This window comes from Montipora foliosa, unplaced genomic scaffold (assembly GCF_036669935.1).
Source record: "Montipora foliosa isolate CH-2021 unplaced genomic scaffold, ASM3666993v2 scaffold_420, whole genome shotgun sequence".
Lineage (NCBI taxonomy): Eukaryota > Metazoa > Cnidaria > Anthozoa > Scleractinia > Acroporidae > Montipora > Montipora foliosa.
In genome coordinates this window covers 1,179,372-1,189,371 of record NW_027179724.1, presented here as the reverse complement: position 1 = coordinate 1,189,371, position 10,000 = coordinate 1,179,372, and the positions used below count along the sequence as shown (strand labels likewise).

The window sequence follows — 10,000 nt, the reverse complement described above, 5'->3', positions numbered from 1 at the left end:
TTCATTGTAATAGCGTAATAACGTAATGAAAAAGTAAGATTGCAACGTTGAACAAACACGGAATGGAAAATCCTTACTCAAGATATTTATATCGTGATAGCGTAACAACTATCATGAAAAGTGTCGAGCTTGACCAAGACCGTACATATACTCTGAAAGTGGTTCATCGTAATAACGTAATGAGAAACTGAAATTAAGAAAGCGGCGTTGAACAACCATGGAATGAAACATCCCTGCTAAATTGTTGGCGTAATAGCGTAATAACTAAATAACTGCGCCTAAAAATTCCAGCTATCCAAGCCCCTACATTAACTCCGTGAAGTGTCCGTTCTATTAGCGTAATAATGTAATGAACAAAAACTAAAGATTGCGACGTTGAACAAACATTGGAATACTCCTAGTATAATGTTGGCGTAATAGCGTAATAACTGGCAAAAACTTTCCAGCTTGACCAAGCTCCAATAATAGCACGTTAAAATGTCCATCGTAATAACGTAATATCGTAATGACATACAAAGAAAGAACATAAAGATTGCGAATCGGAACAGATGAAACGGAACATTTTTACTACATTCTTGGCGTAATAGCGTAATAACTGCGGAAAATATCTGGCGTGAAAAATGTCCATCGTAAAGCGTAATAACGTAATGAAAAGAAGAGATACAGGTAGAAGCGTTGAACTATCAATCATGCATGCAACGGGGCAACCCTACTTCCCGAGATCGAAATGTTTGGAGATGAAATGCACTTTAAAACGACTGAGTGTATCTAACGTGACCAACCCCGTAGAATGGCTTGACCTGGTTCAACAAACGATTTGTATGTAACGCTACGCTACTGCGCATCAACCATTTGTCTTTTTCTTAGTAGCCTAAAGCGCTGAGGAAATGAAGAAGCGACGACTCGCGGCAGCCTTTACGCCAGATGCAGTTCAACAACGTATTGATCAAAGAAACAAAGCCCAGGACGAGTTACATGCTGCCTTTTCTTTTTTACATGCTATTGACATACAATCTATTCTTGCAGATAACTTGGTTATCACAGAGGATCAGGCTTTGCTTTTGCTCTCTTCAAAATTAACGTTTCGAGGAGTTGTGCTTTTGAAAATGGCCTTAGATCATATCCCCATTACCGTTAGTGTCATCCCCAGAGGAACTACAATACCTCTTCGCTTTTCCTTTGCAAGGCAAATCCTTGAAAAAAACGGTGTCAAGTTGGCAGAGGCTGAAGTTCAGATTTATGCCCATATAATGGAACGATGCAGCTCAGTGTTTGGCGCATCGTTCAAATTTGAGCTCGACGATTGGGATCATGTGTATTTTGTACACCCCTCGACCGACATATCGGTCGACATATCGACCGATACTCGACCGATATGTCGGTCGACGTATCGACCGACACTCGGCCGATGTCTCGACCGAGATGTGTCGGTCGACATATCGACCGACATATCGGTAGCCTATCGGTCGATATGTCGGCCGATAGATCGGTCGACATATTGGTCGATATGTTGACCGATCCATCGGTCGATATGTCGACCGATAGCGTACCGACGTTCCGCCCATACTTCACTGCTGCTTGCGTTTTGGTGAATGTAGCTTGCGTCGCAGACGTGATTTAACCAAGGTTAGAAACTTCTGCCGAGCAGCGCAGAGATCCCTGATCTACTCCCCGCTTCTCAGAGGCTTTTTTACATAAATCCGTTGTAGTCAATCGCACAAAAGCGAACCAAAAATCAATCGAGCCCAATGTTGATTTTCCACACGATTTTTATTCATGATTATTTTTTACATTGTGGCTGAAAAGCCCCTATGGGGGAGCTTCAATAAATGTATGTAGGTATGTGTGTATGTGTGTGTGTGTGTGTGTATGTTCTTACCATTACCTAGTTGTGGGGACCTCCATATGTATACACACCAGCACTGTGGGGAAGTTTGACACTGTGGGTACCAAAACTGGGTCCCCACAACTAGTGCCTCCGAATGCTCTAAAACGGCCTAAAACGCATTTTTAACATCAAAACAGAGAAGTCCCCACAACTCACCTGAAAGTGTAAGTGTAATCACCAAGTCCCCACAGTGTCACAAATGTGGGTAAACAATTTTGGATCCAAGGCTTATGAAAGTTATATGAGGCTGTCACATGGGACAAGCTGTTGATGAAGTGGTTGGTAGATTTCTCATAGCAGCCTTTTCTTTCGTTTACACACCGCTTTTACAACAAACATACACTCATATTATGGGGACTTTGATTACTTTTGATGTTCTTGAAATTATTAGCAATTATTAGGGAAATGGGACAGTGCAGCATTTGGACTGCTTTATTCTCTCACACTTCTTTTGTTCACCAGCATCAATAAATTAAAATAACCATGAATTCCATAGACTTCAACATACTGTACACTGTAATTTCTGGTTTAAAAATTATTTGAAATAAGTCAAGGGCACTCTTCACCCATGCCATTGCTAACCGCATGTGAGCTCCAAAATAATATGCAATTGACTTTTGTCAGTCAAATCCTCACATACTGTAATGGGGAGTCGCACGGGAAAGAGTTTACCTGTTACTTTGATAATGGCAGCTGTTTGACTGTTTACAGGTTACTAAACAAATTTTCCCATATAGTGGCAGTTTAGGTCTCTTTTCTTGTGTGAAAGCAGATTAAAGGATGTCAGCCGATAATTTACATTAATGTTATGTTAAGTACTGTAACAGTAAATCACATTGTGGTTCCTCTGGACTTTATCTACAACAGCTTATTTTCGAACTTCACTTTTTAGGGATTCGTTTTTTTATTAGACTTTCGAATATTTGGAATGCTGTTCCTGATGATATCAAAGCAGAAACTACTTTGTCTGCTTTTAAAGCTAAGCTTAAGTCTTTCTATTTTGTCAGGTTATACCAGATTGCTGATGGAGATAATGTTCATACTTTTAAATTAATATGTCCTAAATGTTGCAAAGTTAATATTTTTTTCTGTTTGCTCTTGTTGATATATCAATACTTTTTTTCACATTAATATTTTTTTCATATTGGGCTGGGTTGGGTATTCTAGTTTTGAGGGGTCAGGTTTTTGGGTGAAAATACCGTGTAGTGGAACTTAGTGTCCAATAATATTTAACAGCCACCTTAAGGTGAATCTTTAAATAAATAAAATAATAAATAAATAGGTGGGAAACGTGATTGCAAAGATTCTGGAGGTTGCCAAATACTCAATCCTGAACAATCATGCGGGGGATGGGGGGGGGGGGGGGAAGTTAATATGCTGTGCGATTGACAAATCAAAAACCAAACTCAACTGATAGAATGACTTTCAAAGAACATGGTTCCGTTGAGTTACAGAACAATGATATCAAATCTATCTAGTAGAAATCTAAATAGTGATGATCCCAGTGTAGCAGTACTAGTGGCATTAATATCATTTTTTTCAATTTTTTGAGAACAGTTCAATTATACTTATGATCTGCATACAACATAAGCATGACAAGTAATGATTGGAAAGTAGTATGGGCAATACAACAGGAAATAAAATAATAACAAAATATGTTACATAACACAACAAATCATTTTAGATCCAAGAACATCAAAGGCTAATGCAATCAAGTAAAAGATCATGACTTAATCAGATGACAATGGCCTTGAAAAATAGGAAATATGAAAAGGTAAAAAAGTTCCGGACTTCATTTGGTCAACAACTCACACTAAGAGTAATTTTTCACTGGCTGAGTGAAACGAAATAAGTGAAAAATGTTTTTCTCATGCACCACTGGGGCCTGGGTATAGGTCTTGTGACACATCGGGCGGGCAGTTGTTTTTGTTGCGTCCGCCATTGCCGACTTTGTTGCGGTGGTCAGCTTGACATGGCTACCAGCGGTGTGTGAGAAGACACCTCTAGCTCAATAAAGACCAGGTAGCCAAAATGGTGAATAGCTGTCAAGAATTTTAAGATCATCGTCACACTTACTACTCCATCCTCAATTGACAGTTATGGTGGCAGAGCTTTTTCGTTCGCATCACCAAAACTAGGAAAGGAAAGGAAAGGAACTTTATTTAAGTGTCTAATCATTCTAGCACTGGAGCACTCATTGGAGACACTGTAAACCGAAATTAACAATCAATACAAATCAAATCAAATGTTGGTTTTTGAGGAGAGGGGAAACCGGATTACCTGAAGAAAACCTCACGGTGCAGCGTAGAGAACCAACAAACTCAACCCACATATGACGCTGAGTCTGGGCATCAAACCTAAGCCACATTGGTGCGAGTCGAGTGCTCTCACCACTGCGCCATCCCTGCACCTCTATGGAACTCTGCCTGAGAACATTAAAAAAGCAAGGACTTTAAACTGTTTTAAAACTAAACTTAAGGAGGCTCAAACCAGTTCAATGCTTCCAAGTGATGCTCTTCTTAGAAGGATCGGCATGCATTGATAATAATTTGGTACCAAATGAAACACGAATTATTGCTGAACAAGATACAGTCATTATTGTGACGTAATATATCACCATGCAACGGGCAAGCACTGTAAAAACAACCTTTATTTTGTTTTTAGTTGCTTATATCTCAAAAACGAACTCGGTGACTCCCATGTTTTATTTCTGAAAAGTAATCAGAAGGAAACTTTCTGTGAAGTTTTCAAAAAACTCTGTTTAGTGAATTCTGAGCCACCTTAAATTTGTGATTTTTAAAGGTAGCTCTGAACCCTCTAGCAAAATTTTTTTAAACTTTCCTGAAATTTTTATCATGGCCTTCTAATCACTTTTCAGCAATAAAAAAATGTGTGGGGGGGGGGGGGGGGGGTCACCAAGTTCGTTTTTGAGATTTGAGCAACTAAATCCAAAATATAAGGTGTTTTTGCTGGGCTTTCCCATTGCCAAGGTAACTTATTACATCACAATAATGATGACATCATGTTTGGAAATAATCGATGTTTCATGTGGTACCATACCATTGCTGTTACGTGATACAGTGTTGCAGCGTTATTCGATCTAAACAGAGTCTTCCCAAGTGTTGAAACCCTTTTGAGTCTCCTTAAAATGTATCTTTTCAGGGAGTCTTTTATCTTTGCAATTTGTTGTTTTGGTTTTGATTAGATATGGAATTTAGTGATAACATGGTTGTAAGGCACATTGAGCTGTGGAAATGTGCCATACAAGAACGTTTGTATTATTTTTATCATTATTAATACTGGTGGATCCAGAGTAGTTCAAGTGATTTGCAAAAATCACTCAATTTTTTTCAAACCTTATTTCTAGTTTTTGTCGAGGTATACAGTCGAAGGCTTTTCTAAAGTCGACGAAGCATGGAAAGAGTAAATTTCGGTGCTTCTGTGGCTTAGATTTCACGTATTTGTCAATAAGCATTTTTAATGTGAAGATGCTATCAACTGTGCCGTGCATTTTTCTGAAAACACCTTGTTCAGCTTTCAAGATTCAGCTTTTTAAACCATGTAGTCGTACAGTCGATTGTTGAGGATTGATGTAAAGAGTTTGCCTAACGCAGAGAGCAAAGTGATACCTCGGTAATTTTCAATTTTGGATGGATCATCCTTTTTGTGAATAGGCACAATGAGGCCAAAACTCCAAAGAGCAGGGTATTTGCCAGTATCTAAGATTCGGTTAAATAAATTTTCTCAATGCCCTTTGATGGCGTCCTTTCCGATTTTTATTACTTCATTTTAATACATTATCGATACCTGGAGATTTGCCTTCAATTTATTAACTGCAGCTTCGAACTCTTCATCAGTTATTGGATAATCAGGTGAGCCTTCCACTCTTTCTTTGTCATCTCTTTTTTTCCTCGGCCCTCGGCCAGCGTTCGCACTGCCGTCTCTTCTCACGAATCCGCAAAGCCAACTATCAAAATTAACATCACAATCGAAGGTATTTCAGAAAGTTAGATACAACCAAACTTACGGTACCTTCCATAATCGTTTGTCTTTAAACCTATCTGGCTTCATGAAGAACCATTCATGTTGTACTGCATTCTAAAAATGACCGAGGATTGGAGGAACAGTATTGATAACAGGCAAGCAATGAATGAATGAATAACAACTTTATTTAAGTCTCAAGTCTTTAATAGTTGAGCACAACTGCTCTACTAATTGGGGAGACTAAAATATAAGGTAAACTTTTCAACTAAGATTTAGTAAAGTTAAGAAAATAACGTTAAAATGAAATCTAGAACAAATATTATCACGTGCTAATTTTTTAATAACCAACTACATAGATGAACAGCAAAAACAACGCATGCATCCGTCGTCCATCAGAGAGCTAACGTCAAACTTTCGAATAGTGCTTTTAAAGTTGTTTAAAGGTTTTGCAGATCTGATATTTTTAGGCAGTTTTCTTCATAATTTTGGTCCAAGGTAGCGAAGAGAATGTTGACCATATGTTACTGTATTATATCGCAGAAGTGCTATGAGTATTAAAAAAGTTGCTAATATAGGCTGGACATAATGTGTGTTTGACTTTATACACAAGGGTGCATACATCTTGCAGGCGTCTGTTCTTTAGCCGCATAAGCACTCCTAACTTTGGCTGGCCTTCTTACAGATTGAGCTGATATGATCAGTGAAGTTAAGTTTCGAGTCTAAGATTACACCTAAGAGTTCAAGCTTTCCTACTGTTATTATTTCTTCATTTGTTCACACAGATTGAATGTGTGACATCGTTTTTGTCTTCACTGTCACCAATGTTTTAAAATAGTGTGATCCTTTTTAAGATTACCAGCTAGAAGATTGGAGTCGTACCAGTTAGTGGCATTGCGCGCAGTTTTTCTAAGCTCCAAGGTAACACTAGATTGATCGTTTCCCACGTTGGAATATCTGATGGTCGCCTGCGTACACTGATGAACTCGATTTAAAAAAACAAAGGGACAAGTCATTTTAAAATGTATTCCACATCAGTGGACCTAGGACAGAGCCCTGGGGGCAACCTCGACTGATCGTCCTGGACCAGCTTGTGTGACTGCCAATTCTGACTCGATATTTTCGGTCGCAGAGGTAGCTAGCTGTTCAAGAGCTGTATCAAGCCTTCCTAGAAACCGTATGCTTTCAGCTTGCTGAGTAACAGTGGTGGGTGGAGAGAATCAAACGCTTTGGACATGTCGGTCGCTAAGATGGCTACCGCGAGTCATGATATGACGGCTTACTCTGATGTGTCCCCATGCACTGTTCTGGAGTTCTCGATTATCTACAAGTTTCGTCGACGCAGTTCGAGTTTCATTGCTTAACTGTTAATGACACCAAGACTCAAGCTCCGTCAGTAGCGGTGGTTGCTGTGAACTTGAGCAAAGCGTTGATGCCATAAATATAATCACCATCTTGTGCACGCGATATTGAAGGCCTGTGGTCTCTCTGCGCAAGCCTTGGAACTGATGTCATCTTACTTGCTGGGCCATCAACAAAGCGTCAAAGCGTCTGCTCTGGCTTCAGAACAATCAAGGCCGGACAGTTCCAAAGGGATCACAATTAGGCCCTTGCTGTTTCACATCTTTAGTAATGATTTAAACTTTTGCATGCCTAATGTCTCGTTGCGGCTCCACGGTGATGATACGACGGCTTACTCATCATATATGTCCCCCATGCACTATTCTAATAATAATAATAATAATAATAATAACGATAACGATAATGATAATGATAATGATAATGATAATGATAATGATAATAATAAAGTACATATCTTTTGTTACATTCTAATCACCTATACACTCATTAAAATCTACCCTAAAAATTAAACTAGTTAAACTACAAATGCATGATATAGAAACTACGTAGAAACTACAATCATAGTCATACGTCGTTGGAACACCTACCCCCGCTCGATTGATTCCGTCAGTGTACCAACAATATGTCAATGATTGACTCCTCGTGATAAGGTGTAAATTTCGTGCTGTAAACCTTGTTTTCTTCATTTACATTAGTTAGAAAACGAGAAATGGTTAAAAATTACGCAGTGAGGTAAAGAATTAAAACAGGAATGTATTAAGCTGCAGTACTGAGCTTACTCGATCTAAATGTTTAGCCGACCTTACCTTCCGAGTCGTTATTCTGGCTGTTCTGCAGAGAGTTCAGCCGGTCTTCGACCCGAAGAAGGGTATCTCGTAAGCTATTCAGTTGGCCGTTGTTCTGATTCTCCATTTACTTAAATCAAGGAATCAATTTCAATAAACATGAGAACAATCCCTGCGAACTGCGACCGATCACCGCAACCACGTGCGTGTAGCTCCGAATCAATGACTTCAATTTTTGACCTCCCATAATTATTGGCGGATTTGGGCTCGCGGTAAGAGTTGAACATTCAACTTTGGGACGTAACGACGAACATGGCGCTACAATGTTGAACTTGATCTGACAAAGTCCGACATTGCGTTACAGATTATCGTGGTCGATGTTAAAGTGGTAAGTTCACACGCGCTGTGAACAAACAAACAATCACTTTGATTATATATCAGAAGTCGATGTATATGAATGAGTATGAAGTCTAAACTTACGAACTTGGTATTGACGACATGAAACGTAAAGTTGACCTAAAAAGGCCGTTGGCAAAGCCAGGATCGGATCGGACCGGACCGGACAGGATCGGATCGGATCGGATCGACAAAACTCGGACTGGATCAATAACAAATTCCCGCCAATACACACATGAAATCCCTGGGTCACCAGTTAAGGTTACTTCCCACCTTCACGGGTGTCCTTTGGGAAAAAGTTCGTACTCGCTTTAGTTTCAATAAAATCATAACAAACTATACATCAGGAGAAAGCTTAATAAATGTGGACAGTCTTTGTATGAAAGGACCAGCGGAACAAAGTACAAGTGCCGGATCTTGGGACATCTGACCAGCAGGGAGTTAAGTGATTTAACTCCCTGAAGAAGTCAGGCCGTGCCTGAGGAAATATTGGTCAAACAAACACTATATATCCTCACAGCCGTACAACCAGCCTTGCATACTTATTTTGTTTTTAGTCTTAATAAATGTAGTTTACGGTAAAATTATATAGTTTAACCGAGTTTTAGTGCGCGTACGAACTTTTTCCCGAAGGACTCCCGCGAAGGTTGGAAGTAACCTTAACTGGTGACCTAGGGTTTTCATGTGTCTACTTTGGGCGGAATTTTGTTATTGATCCTGTTCTAGTTTCGTCGATCCGATCCGATCCGATCCGATCCGATCCTGGTTTTGCCAACGGCCACCTAAAAACTTGGTATTAGCGACGTAAAATGAAAAGTTGATCGTTTAAGTTGGAAGTTGATTTGTATTTACTGACATTGTGTTGGTAAGTTCGCTGTTTGTTTACGTGAATATTAATGTTGACATGACACAGTCCGATGTCGATGTGTAAAGTTGGATGTTGCGTTACAACTTCGATTTTTGGCGGAGATGGAACGCCATATTTTAAGGCTAAAAGTTGCTTGACATGAGAAGAGACAAGATGATAATTGACCAAAATTAGCTTTCGTTTTGTTACCAAGCTCCAAAGCTTACTTGTGCAGTTGAGTCAATAATATTGATGGTGAAGATTGAATCCTAAAAATATTGTTTAATTTTTTTCGTATGGATGCGGTTTCTTAAAACAAATTGAATAGAGTTCTTCTTCTTCTTCTTCTTCTTCTTGTTTGACTGAAAAACAACAAAACTTTCCTTACTAATCCTTCTTATCATCGCTGTTATTTTGCCCGTGAAATTTTTGTTCGTTTTCAGTGCAAGCCAGCGAGTTAAGCTGATTTTTACGTACCGTTCATGTCTCTTTCGCAGATTATCTTAGAGCCGTAAATAATGGCTAATAAATAACATCCAAAACTACTCTTTACCTTAACCTGAAGATTCTTTATGCTATTAAAATTAAAACTTAATTTTTTTAAACATATGCTGAACGTAAAGTAGAACTTAATAAACGAAGATAATAACAGCGATGTTTACATTTAGGACATCTTAGAGCAAAACGTGCACGGAAGTCGATGTGAATGAACATCCGATGTAGTATTAACACATAGTTAAA

General features: G+C 39.0%; 1 protein-coding gene across 1 annotated transcript in view; it reads left to right on the top strand.

Annotated features, from left to right (window-relative positions):
• LOC137988531 (uncharacterized) overlaps positions 1-10,000 on the top strand; it is a gene marked incomplete at its 5' end in the record, with an annotated part of 670,231 nt that overhangs the window by 264,881 nt on the left and 395,350 nt on the right. The window lies entirely within an intron of this gene.